Source organism: Melanotaenia boesemani, chromosome 15 (assembly GCF_017639745.1).
Source record: "Melanotaenia boesemani isolate fMelBoe1 chromosome 15, fMelBoe1.pri, whole genome shotgun sequence".
Classification (NCBI taxonomy): domain Eukaryota; kingdom Metazoa; phylum Chordata; class Actinopteri; order Atheriniformes; family Melanotaeniidae; genus Melanotaenia; species Melanotaenia boesemani.
In genome coordinates, this window is record NC_055696.1 from 16,252,034 (window position 1) to 16,264,864 (window position 12,831).

Consider the following 12,831-nt stretch of genomic DNA (forward strand, 5'->3'; position numbering starts at 1 on the left):
GAGGGACTAATCAGGAACAAGTACAGTGAATGAATTAATCATGCCAGCAGTACTAATAAGCAGAAACCAAGAGCAACACAGAGCTAAACATGACCATGAACATAAAACCCCAGAACATGACGGTAAAACAAGAACTTAAACCGTGATCACAACACTAAATATTTGTATGAACTGGCTTACAGTAAAAAAAAAAAAAAAAAAATCTGCCATAGTCATGAATGGTGATTTATCATGATTAAATAATTTGTAAGTTGTGATTAATATTAATTAATAATTTGACATACCTATTATATATATATATATATATATATATATATATATATATATATATATATATATATATATATATATATATATATATATTTTTCGCTAGAGTGTGAGTTTGATTGAATGTTAGTCTCTCTGTTGGTGCTGTCATGGACCAGGAGCAGCTCCAGCCCCTTGGCGAATCTGCATTTAAATAATCAGTTGTTTTGAGAAAAATGTTTGTTTTTAACAGGATAAATTATCCCATCATCCTGAGAAAATGGTGTTTAAAAAAAAGTAAAATACAGTAAAAAAAAAATAAAAATAAAATTAATAAATAATTGAAAAATTTTTATATATATATATATATATATATATATATATATATATATATATATATATATATACACACTACCGTTCAAAAGTTTGGGGTCACTTCCCTATTGAATCCCATGGCAAAATGACCCCAAACTTTTGAACAGTAGTGTGTATATATATATATATATATATATATATATATATATATATATACACACCCAAACACACATGCCTGTTTCAGTATATATCAGCTCACCATGTACTCACAGAATCTGATTTACATCCAATGTCCTCTGTTTTTTGCTATTGTTAAGCAATCATCAATCAGCTAAACTGACCAGATACAATGTTGCAATGGTTTAAATGTGCAACAACTTATCTGATATAACATTGTATATCCCTTAAATTGGTTTCTTTCATAAGGCTTTGCTTTGATTTCAAGAAAACTAAATCAAGTTATACAAGTTATTAAATTTTTATTTATGTTTTCTTTTTTTATGGAGCAGATAAAATCCACATAAAACTTTCTCATCTTCTTTTCTATTGGTATTGCTTCAGTAAGTATTGTGTATATGAGACTAAATTAACTTAGATAAAGCAAACAGTCATAGAACATTTATAACTGAACTTTGATGATCACCAGAACAACATTAATTATTGAAAAACGTTAATGAAAAATCATTGGACAGTTTTCTTGAGACAATTAGATTAAAAAAAAAAACATAATTCCAAAACAACAGCTTAATGTTCACTTCAGCTTTTCCTCATGCTCTTCTTCTATTTGTCAGTCTATTTCTTTTCCATGACATGGAAAAGAAACAGATTAAAAATAGGCCCACATTTCCATTGAAAGTACTAACTATCTCAACATTATAACTTTTCAGAGCCAAGTTAGAAACTGACTTAGAAAGGAAACTTTTGTGTCACCCTTAGAAAAAAAGTTATCACAGAATAAGTACGCTCTGATAAGCTCTGACATAAAAACCACTGAGCGGTAATGCGAGTAACACTGCTCATTTTATTACAATGACACAAGGGCGAAGGTTTAATTTTGACACTGGTAGAGACGATAAAAGTGGTCAACAGAGACTCCAGGAAGAAAAGTATTTTGTTGCACTTTGAGTAGATAGGATATCTAAACAGAAGTTCATCATGCAAAATATTCTATTTAGGGAGGGACAATAAGTTTTTTTTTTTTTTTTTGTCTTGTTTTTTTACTCTTCACTCTTACTCTTTGTTTTTTAACTTAATGATTTATGTCATTTTAGGAGTTAAAGTATTCTGTTAACATTTTTTATTCAAATCAATACTGTCCAGACAATAAAGCAACCATTAAAACAACAGAAGTGTAGTTTAATTACACAATACCTGAATTCATCAACTACTTGAAGGAAAATATGAACATTAACAGACAGAACTTCAAACACAGCCATAAACCATTGCTACAAAATACATTATCATGTTTTTAGCTGTAATAATTTTGAAAAAGAACATTTCCGTGATCATTTTGACTCGGTGCTCTCTGACACTCGACAATGCTAGCCAGAAGTGCTAACTATTTCAATAGAAGGATGGGCAGCTGGGACAGCATGAAAATGAAAAGCAGAAACAAAGAGACAGAGAATGATAAGGAGAACTTAAAATCTGCTGTATAAAGGTAGTGCCATGTCCCTCATCCTTAACCCAATTCTACACCAATGCGATGCCACGTTCTGCTGTGAAAGTCTGCACCCTGAGATGCAATACATACATGCAAATGTTGCTTTGACATTTACAACCCATTAAACATTTTTACAGGCAAATCACACATTTTGATTACTGAATGAGTATGTTTGAAGTTTAAAACTACTTGACCATGGATGGTAATTAAGCTTACAATAAACCATGGATGATGTTGCATGGGTCAGGCATTCAGCCTTTGAAATGCATCATGCATAAAATACTTCCAGCAGGTATCAAATGCATGAGCAGAGGGATTTTGAATGTCTGCCATACCAAGCAATGGTCTCCTGTCGGTGTTACAGGTCTTCAGAGACCATTATGTGCATGAAGCTGCATGGCTGACCAGTGATGCGACTGACACCTGTCAGTTCCACCTCTGACACATATTTTTGCTCTTTGGTCTGTACTTACAAGTCTGCCACCAGGCCCTGTCTTTCTCTAGTTGTCATATTTTTTTTTTATCTAAATTACTCAGCCCTTTTAAGAACATAGAATTTACATTATAACTTACATTTCACCATTAATAGCAGACATTTCTGATTTCCCTGTAATTATTAAAATAATGTACAATCCCAATTCCAAAAATGTTGGGACGCTGTGTAAAAGGTAAACATAAACTGAATGCAGTTGTTTGCAAATTGCAAAGTATTTTATTCCCCACAATATGAAGAACATAACAGCTGTTAAAACTGAGACGTTATAAAATTTGTAAAATTTTAGCTTATTTTTAATTTGATGGCGGCAACACATTTTAATCAAGTTTGTAAAATTTGTGTGCAACAACAGGTGTGAGGAAGTTAAAATGACTAAAAATTACACCAGACTGTACAAAATAAGCAAAACTGGAATAGTTACAGATTAAATTTGCATATAGAAAAAGTAACAGTGTGAATATCTCATTTTCTGCTATTTTCATTTAGCAGTTTTTGTGAGTAGTAATGAAGTCTAAATGGGATATTTAAATTCGGAACTAAGCATAAATATTTATATGCCAATGTAGTTAAAAACAAACCACATAAAAAAAAAAAAGAGCAAAAAAAAAAATTGGGTCTCTGCCCTTTTAGTTGCACACTCATCTGCCAAGACAGATGGTATGGTCAATTAAAGTCTATTTAGCATGTATTTTGGGCTTTTTTTTCTCTCTCTCTCTCTCTGTTTGTTTAATGCAAGTGTATCATTTCATTTTATTTTTGCCAATGGGTAAATGTGTCCAAATTTTTGAATGGTGGTTTATAAAAACTTATTTATTTATTTATTTATTTATGAAAGTGCACAATTTAGAGTTTTTGTAAAAAAAATGTCTGTCAAAATGGAGGAAATTGTGCATACTGTCAGGACTGCTTTACTACTTTAGATCAAATGCATATATGTTTTCTGGATAACCCGATGCTCAGTTTAAGAGCCATAAGGTGTGCCTCGCAAAAGGTAAAAATGCTTCTTATGGATTAATTGAATCAGACAATAAGTGATATCCACTTTAAAATAATTTATTCTCACTTTTCTTTTGTTTCCAGTGATATTTCAAAACAAATGATTTTGTTGAAAAAAAAATGTTTTCTCTCAAGCAGTTGATGGCATGTTAAGTTTAGAATTTTGCACATCTGAGATTAAACTGTTAACACTATGCATTTTACAGTGTCTGTCTATCTACCCTCACTCATCCTATCATCCTTCCACCCACTCAGACTCATGGTCAGCAGCATTCTCTTGCTCTTTGCTTCCTCATTATCAACATCTATCACCTTTTTCCCTTTATGTTTTTGCCATTCTTTCACTTTTTTCTCACTTTTTTAGCCCATTCATGTTATGAAGGCACTGCTTTAATGAGTTGTGTTTTTCCAGACATCCTCATGAAGATAGACATCTTCATATAAGAAATTCATTAGGCCCGAGACCCTCAAACCTACATGACAATCAGAATCACTGCCATAATGAAATATTTTCCAGAAAAAAATATCCATTTGGCATAGAAACTTAAAATTTATGAAACTTATGCAGTTATGCAACTGTGACCCTGATCTTTCCTCTGCAGAAGTGGCAGAAACCATTACTGACACAAAAGGAGGCTACTGTACACCTCAAGTTCTACTGATGAGCAGTTGTAATGAGTGTAAATGTTATTAAAACTTTAAACATCGTGAGGTGTGATTGGTTATAAGGGCTTCGATCATTAAAAAATGTGTTTGTATGCACTGCAAAAACTGTCTATCTAATTGAGTTTTGCGATCTTATGGAATGATCTTACTGAAGAACTGTTTGAGATCACATTGTATCTACCACAACCAATTTTAGCTGTAAACACTATATATACAGAATATTTAGACTTTAGACAAGTGAAAAATATTTTAAAACACGTTATCAAACCTTCTTTTCAAGTCCTGTATTAAGTGAAAAAAAAAAAAAAAATCAAAATTAGCCTGTCAATGCTCCTTTAAAGGGACATTGTGTAAGATTTGCTGTTATCTGACGTTGTGTATCACTTTCAAACACAAAGTGTATTCTAGCGCCTCATCTCAAACATTTATTGCACCAAGATTAGTCAAAAAGCTTCAACAACACCAATGAAAACATGTCATCCGACAATTAAGAGTGTTCACTCTGTTACACACAAAGAACTCACTTCTAAAGTTGAAAGTTAATTTTATTAATTCGACCATATTCACAACAACACAGTTCCCTTACATCTGTTTACTTCACACTACCAGCAACCGGATTTCCGCTCCTTCACAATAACAGTATACATATGTGTCCACCATGGAACATATACAGAAGTATGTATTAACCAGTAAAGTTACTTTATTTCAAACTTAACACATTCAGGTGAAAAAGCTTCCTTTTGGATCATAATTGGTCAGGAGGAAAACATCTGGAGGAGAGAAATTCACTGTCAGATATCCCTCTGTGTTTAGAAGGAAGAATGGCTCTGACAGGGGGAACGGATCTTGGCGGGGAAACTGTCCTCAACACAACACCGCTTTTTGTCACAGTAAAAGCCAGATTATGAAGCCTTCTCACTGGCTTTCAGTCCAGCTTTACTGTGACTATTAAAGCAACTGAAACCACTTAAACAAACACTTCTGGACCAACGAGGCAGGTTTATTTTAGCAGAAAGTACTGTTATGCTGCCCGAGCAACACTGTCTAACAAAACCGAATGAAAAATGTTAGCTTTAGGCGCATTGAGGGAATACTGTTGACTTACTTGCCAAGGAGAAAGCTAGCAACTTCAGCATCCCTTTCAAAATCTTTCTCCTTCTTTCTTGTGCTCCTTCTACCTGGGGAAGGCTAGCCCGATGTTTTTCCTTTTAACAATTCGTCATTTATGAGAATGTGTCAGATCATTCACGGAGGTCATATTACACCAGTGATAAGAAAGATATACATGCAGTAATCAGTTATTGACAGTAAACAATAGAAAATGTTACACAATATCCCTTTAAGTGTTGTTTCTTCCTGACTTTGAGGAAAAGATCTTAAAACAAGTGCAACAAGCATAAATTCAAGAACTGGTAGCAGGGTAGTGCACACAGATGTTGTGTATTTTGTTGACAAAGTACACAGCAGAAATAAAAAGACACATTTAGGAAAATCTTGCTCTGGAATGTTATTGACCAATAACTGTTGCAGCTTGACTTTAAACAGATAAAAAGGATTAACGTCTCCAGAGGAGGAGAGGACACACTGGCTGCACCTAAATCAATGGCTCGAATATTGATCACAAATCTTATAACTCACTGAAGTTATTCATGATCCTGTGAACTTGAACTATCATTGCATTTTAATCACCTTAAGGAAGCAAAAAGCCCTGAAGTCTAAGGTAGGGGATACATTTCAACAGGAAGAAGGAGACTCTGACACCACCACCCTCCACACTCACAAGACAAAATGGTTCTTCATGTTTTCTCACCCAGGTCTTGATAGTAACATTTAGCAGAACCCTACCTAGCATTCCTGTTTCTACCTTTTTCTGTAAAAGACTTGTCTCAACTAACATTTCAAATGTGTTTTAATCTACTGAAAAGGGTGTTTTATATTCTCATTAGATTTAGCACATGTTAACATCTTGGATTAGTTCAAATCATCAAGTTTTGTACCACATTCAATCAATTTAGTTGATTTGTTTATCTAAAGCAATCATTTTTAATCTTATTTTATAAGCTTTGATTTATTACTACTTGTTTTGTTGTTGTTTATTTGATCTTTTTTGAATGATAGATCAATGCTTTTATATGTGTATCCTTTAATGGTTTCAACGTAAAGTTTTAGATGTATTCACAAAGGTCTAAATCTAATATTGCCATGTCAAGAGGATGAAAAACCAGAAAGAATTGTAACATTAAATTGATTCATAATATGCAGATTATGAATCTGAGAATCTGGCAAGCTCCGAGAATGTGTCTGCTCCTACTGGCTGACAGGGGTAAACCTTTTACCTGTTCTTGTCTTCATCTTTTTTATGTTTTTGTATCTAAGTTTTATCCTATGACGTTCATGTTTATTGAGTTTTTCCAAAAAGTTATGTTACACTCCTGCGCTCCATATTAATGAACGTTTATTAATAGTTAACCAATAATTTTGATAATCGGAGCAGAGTTAAAAGAGTTCTTTCAATTAGTTTTTCCCAGCCCTGAAAAGCTAAAGACATTTTTTATTTTTAAATCACTCCTGTGACTATTTAAGCCAGTCTGTTTTTCACTGTCCACCGCTCTGTGACACCAATCCAGAACATGCATCTCTAAACTGAGCAAAGAGAGAAAGAGAAAACAACCTGCAGACTCGCACGTTGAGGCCTGACAAGCTGCAAGAACCATGGTCAAACTTCCCGGAGGCTGGGAAGCGTCTTAAGGGTCCATCCACCTTACTACACTCCCTCTGGATCCCGAAGTAGTCCAGTCGAACTAGATGTGACTCACCTCAGTTAAACGTTGAATCCGCTGGCGTGACCAGTTCTCTCTCATAGGGTGCTATGGACACGGTTGGTGTCACAAAAGTTTGGTGATAGTCAATTAATCTCCCTCTAAGTCATTAATTGGGGCCTAAAACTTAAACAGACAATGAAATTTAGCTCTATTGGATTAAGAAAACCATTTTTTTCATTCTCTTGAAGATGAATTAATCAACATCAGCTTTATTTTTCTTACTACTTTATACTCCTACACCATGTGAATTTTGGTTGAGCATCATAATTACATATTTCTTCCTTTTTTTCTCTTTCTTTTCATTTTCTAATATGTTATCTTATGTAGTTGTAGTCTAGTAAATAAATATTCATATTATTTTAACTAGTTGTATTATATAAAGTATGATTTTCTTTGTAAGAACTCGTGATTAGCATCCTAAAACTGATTGATTAATTTAATGATGTAAGATATTATTATAATTTTATATAATTATAAATATAACATTATAATGTGTTGACGCAAAAAAGAATTATTTGTGGCCTTGGCTCAGGTGGTAGAGCAGGTTGTCCAGGAACCTGTCAAATGGGTCCAACGTGGACCTGACAGATCCACCAGGCGAGGCCAACTGATGTGGACAGGGACAACACTAAAATCATCAGAAAAGAGACAGACAAACACAAAAGATGGATTAAGTAGGCAACAGAAATCAGACAGCGGGCCAAGAACACCATCAACAGGGATGAGGAAGCTTTTATGCGCTCTCCTCCAGAGACCATCAGACGGCAGGGATGAGGCCAGCCTGATGGATCTGTCAGGTCTATCAGGTTGGCCACACCTAGGAAAAACAGCTGATAAAAGACACATCAAAGCGGTCAGATAACACTTCTGAGCAACAGTGCAAGCAGAATAGTTTAGATTTAAGAAAAAAATAAATAAAAATTAACCTTTTGGAGCCAAAAGAGTTTAAAATGAAAATGAATGGAAATTGGAATTGATTTAATAAATCACCAATTAATCCTACCAATTGCATTTTATAGTCTAAACAGCATAATATGAAGCAAAAAAACAAACAGCCAAAACAGCAAAGCAGAAACATGTTTGTAAAAACTTTTTGTAAAAATGGATTACATCTTTACAATTAAACTATCACATTATAACGTGACAAGACCCCCTTTTTAGTTTTATTTGTGTGACAGCTCCACACTTCTTTCAAACAATACAAAAACATGATTTTTGATTTTTATGACTTATGGCACAATTTAAAAAGAAGATAGCATTTCAATAGCAAAACAACTTATTCCCATTTTCCAAAAAAAAAAAAAAAAAAAAAAATGCATGGTCAAAAGGAATGTTTCCTTTTGTCAATTCTCTATTTAATGGAAACATGTTTCAAGATTATATTCATGTGAAACTGCCTGAATGTTGCTGCTTGAGTGAACACGCTGTATAACAACAGCTGGTATGAGGTGTGTGAGAATCGTCTAAATGTTTGCTGAGGTGCAGATGGACCAGCTGGTCTTCTCTGGTGGGCTACCATGGTAATTTGAATTTGACCTTATTTTTGTCTAATATTTCAGCTGCATCTTACAACATCAAATACATTTCAAGAAACATAATTTGATGTTTATAAACAAAACTGTACACACTTAAAAATTCAAATTAACATGCATTACATAAAAAAAAACAAAACAAAAAAAAGGATGTTCATGTCCTTTAGTGCTACACATGCCTAGGCACACATCAATTTTCAGTACAGTGAGGGAGCACACGCTGAGTGTGGAGTCACTGCCTTTTTACATTCAACTTGCTTTTAAAACCCAGGGGAGGCCTCCTGTGTTGCTCATTAGCATAGGTTCTGTCCACAGAAGGTAGGCTGCCATCAATCTTTCACTTAAGATATGCAAACCATAAAGAAAAAAAGGAAAAAGAATAATAATGACTGTGGTACTGTAGTTTGACTGAGTATACCTACATCCATTGTGAATTTTGATGAATTTAATGATTCACTTAATATTCATAGTACAATGTCTACCCAGTGTTTTTAAAAATAAATGAATAAACAAATAAATAAAGAAATATTTGATTAATGCTACTACTACTACTACTAATGAAAATAATAATAATAATAATAATAATAATAATAATAATATAAATAATAATAATAATAATAATAATACATCCATCCATCCATCCATCCATCCATCTTCTGCCGCTTATCCGGAGTCGGGTAGTGGGGGCAGCTGCCTCAGTAGGGAAACCCAGACTTCCCTCTCCCTGGCCACATTCACCAGCTCATCCGAGGGGATCCTGAGTTCCCAGGCCAGCTGCAAGATGTAGTCCATCCAGCATGTCCTGGGTCTTCCCCAGGGCCTCTTTCCGGTGGGATGTGCCCGGAACACCTCACCAGGGAGGCGTCCAGGAGGCATCCTGACCAGATGCCCGAGCCACCTCATCTGGCTCCTCTGGATGTGGACGAGCAGCGACTCTACTCTAAGCCCCTCCCGGATCACCGAGCTTGTCAAGGGAGAGCCTGGCGACCCCGCAGAGAAAACTCATTTCGGCCGCTTTTATTCGCGATTTTGTTCCTTTGGTCGCTACCCACAGACCCGCAGACCCTCACAACATGCTTTGGTCTGCCAGGCCTGACCAGCATCCTCCTCCACCATCTGAGCCAACTCACCATCAGGTGATGATCAGATGACAGCTCCGCCCCTCTCTTCACCCGAGTGTCCAAGACATGTGGCCACAAGTCCGATGATACGACTACAGAGTCGACCATCGAACTGCGGCCTAGAGTGTCCTGGTGCCAAGTGCACTCTTATGTCTGAACAAGGTGTTCGCTATGAACAATCCATGATGAGCACAGAAGTCCAACAACAAAACACCACTTGGATTCAGATCAGGGGGGCCATTCCTCCCAATCACGCACCTCCAGGTCTTGCTGTCATTGCTCACATGGACATTGAAGTCCCCCAGCAAAATGAGGGAGTCCCCGGAAGGAGGTCTTTCCAACACCCCCTCCAAGGACTCCAAAAAGGGTGGGTACTCTGAACTGCTATTTGGTGCATAAGCACAAACAACAGTCAGGACCTGTCCCCTCACCTGAAGGCGGAGTGAGGGTACCCTTTCGTCCACCGGGTTAAACCCCAGCGCACAGGCGCCAAGTCGGGGGTTAAATCATATTTTCATGAGAGCAGTAAAGAGGTGCAAATTTGTTCAATATTTTTGTAAATACAAAATAGCCACTTTGATATATGGCTGAATATATGCATCAAGATGCACACAAGTTGCTATCAGTAGTGAGAATTCACACCCTGACATCGTGGCTTATCCAGTCTGTGGTCGATTTTAAGGCAAGAGTAGGAAAAAATTAAGTAAATGATCTATAGTTCAGTAACCTTAATATAAAATTGCTTAATGACGGTTCCTCAGTTGGCAATTTACTGCTGCTTCTGTACTTTTCACCTGCTTCCTAGCAACAGGAGGCTAACAAGAAATTATGTAAGGAAGCAATGAGCAATAAACAATTATTTATAGCACATTTAAACAGATTTCACACATGCAGTGGAGTCCTGAAATGTTTCAGTGATAGCAGGAGCAGTGGCATGTGAGAAGACAAATATCCTCATTAGCTCCAAACTTTCTGCAGAGATTTTTCATCTAGTCTAATAAATAAATAAATAAATAAATAAAATAAATAAATAATAAAAAACTCCCATTTCCATGAGTTGCTGAGAAAATGTATCAGTCTGTCAGCAAATACTCTGAAGTCTTTTTTGTCACCCTCTGTACAAACATGCGTGTGCTGGTGCTTGTCCTTTCTGCTGACATGTTTGCTGCTTTCCATGTTCTCCATGCAATTTTGAGTACATACAGATACATGCAGTACTTAAGTCAAGACAGCATGGAGCCTCATTTACTATTCTCAGTGTGTTGTCACTAAAACACATCTATTCCCTTTGTGTAATTTTTCCATTGCATGCTACCTCCTGCACCTCCCTCATCACATTACCAACCAGGAGAGCACTTCTCTAGCAGAAACCTCCTGCTGTGATGAACTTGTTTGAACAGCACCTAAGGAAAAAGACAGGGTGAAATATCTGGACACTCTTCAAAATGTCCTGTGTTCATGTGTGAATATAGCTTTAGTATGACTGTGCTAACCCTGCTTCCCCACCTTCAAAGATCCCCCGAGGCTTTAACTAACTGAATCTCCAGTAGTATGTGGACATTGGATTGAATACAATTATACATGCGAATTTTATTGCCTTTATTTCATCTTTGTTGCAACCAAATTTAAAGTGTCTTTTAATGGCCATCTCATCACCTTAAGTAGTGCCTTTGAGGAACGATTCATATTCAAAATCATATGTTGACTTTGAAACACAGGGTCCTGAGACATCCTTCATACCTTAAAGACCCACTCTGACGAAAATCATGTTTTTTCATGTTGTTCACATGTCCATGTGGGATTTATCTGATGCTAGAGGAAATATCTTGTGAAAGATTTGATCAAAACAGCTTTTATGAGTATTTCTGCATTTAAATCATTGTGAATCAATGGCGGGCAGAAAAAGGCGAGCTCAGACAGACTCTCATTTACACGTCATAACCACACAGGGCAAGGCCACAGGCAGCTGCCCCACCCTGTCCGTCTGTTTTGACTCTGAGGACGAATAGATGGTGGATTGACACATGTGCAGTAGCGGGTTGCTAATCACGTTAGCATTCATTATTTACAGAGAAAGTTTGCTGTGAGAGGGCAATGGATTAGGTTTCTTAGTCATCACAATATAACAAACCCCACGTTGGTTTGCAGTCAACACTTCAAGGAAGACATGGGTCAGCATAGCTCCTATGTTAAATGCCTTTTCAAAATTTTTTGCACTGCTAATGATTGGTCGGTGCGCTAAAATGCAGAGCCAGCACATAGCGATGGTAAGGAGGAGGAGGGGGAGGAGGGAGAGTCCTGGAACAAGGCAGAAGTTTTGTGATTTTTGCAAAAAAAAACTTCATAATCACAATTTAAATACCACTGAGAACATTTTAAATAAAAATTTTGCTCATGTTGACAAGTTATAGCATCGTGATGCCACTTGGGGGAAATCTCAGAAATATCTAAGGAATGGCCTGATCTTAGTTGTGTTTCTGCTGTTGTTGGTCCTTCAGATTTCCACTGCTGTGGAATAGGTTGATATCAAAGTGGACAAAGATCTGCTTTTTAGTCAGTGAGACTAACGCTGAATCCCATTTCTACCCCTTGCATTCACATTAGGGAAAGGGCTATCTTGATGCTCTTTTGGATGATGGAAAGCAGTAAGGATGAGGGCCACACAACCCTCCAACTGAAGACATCCAAGGCTTGAAACGAAAGGGTATAAAAAAATTTCCCCTAAAGACACCCTGTACATCAGCAAAGGTGACAACAGGAGGAAGACAGGACACCCACAAATGTATGTTTAGCATCACTATTTACAATCTTGTTCATCATAGGGGTGTTATCAAAATTGCTAGCGCTAACCACTAATCAATAACGTTCCTTAAGTAAACATTGGCTAGTTCGCTATTGTTGCTAACGGCTGTCAGCATTGTCCTCCAAGTGTATATCTGCATTTGATCAACATATGCTGAGCATATTCTCTGTA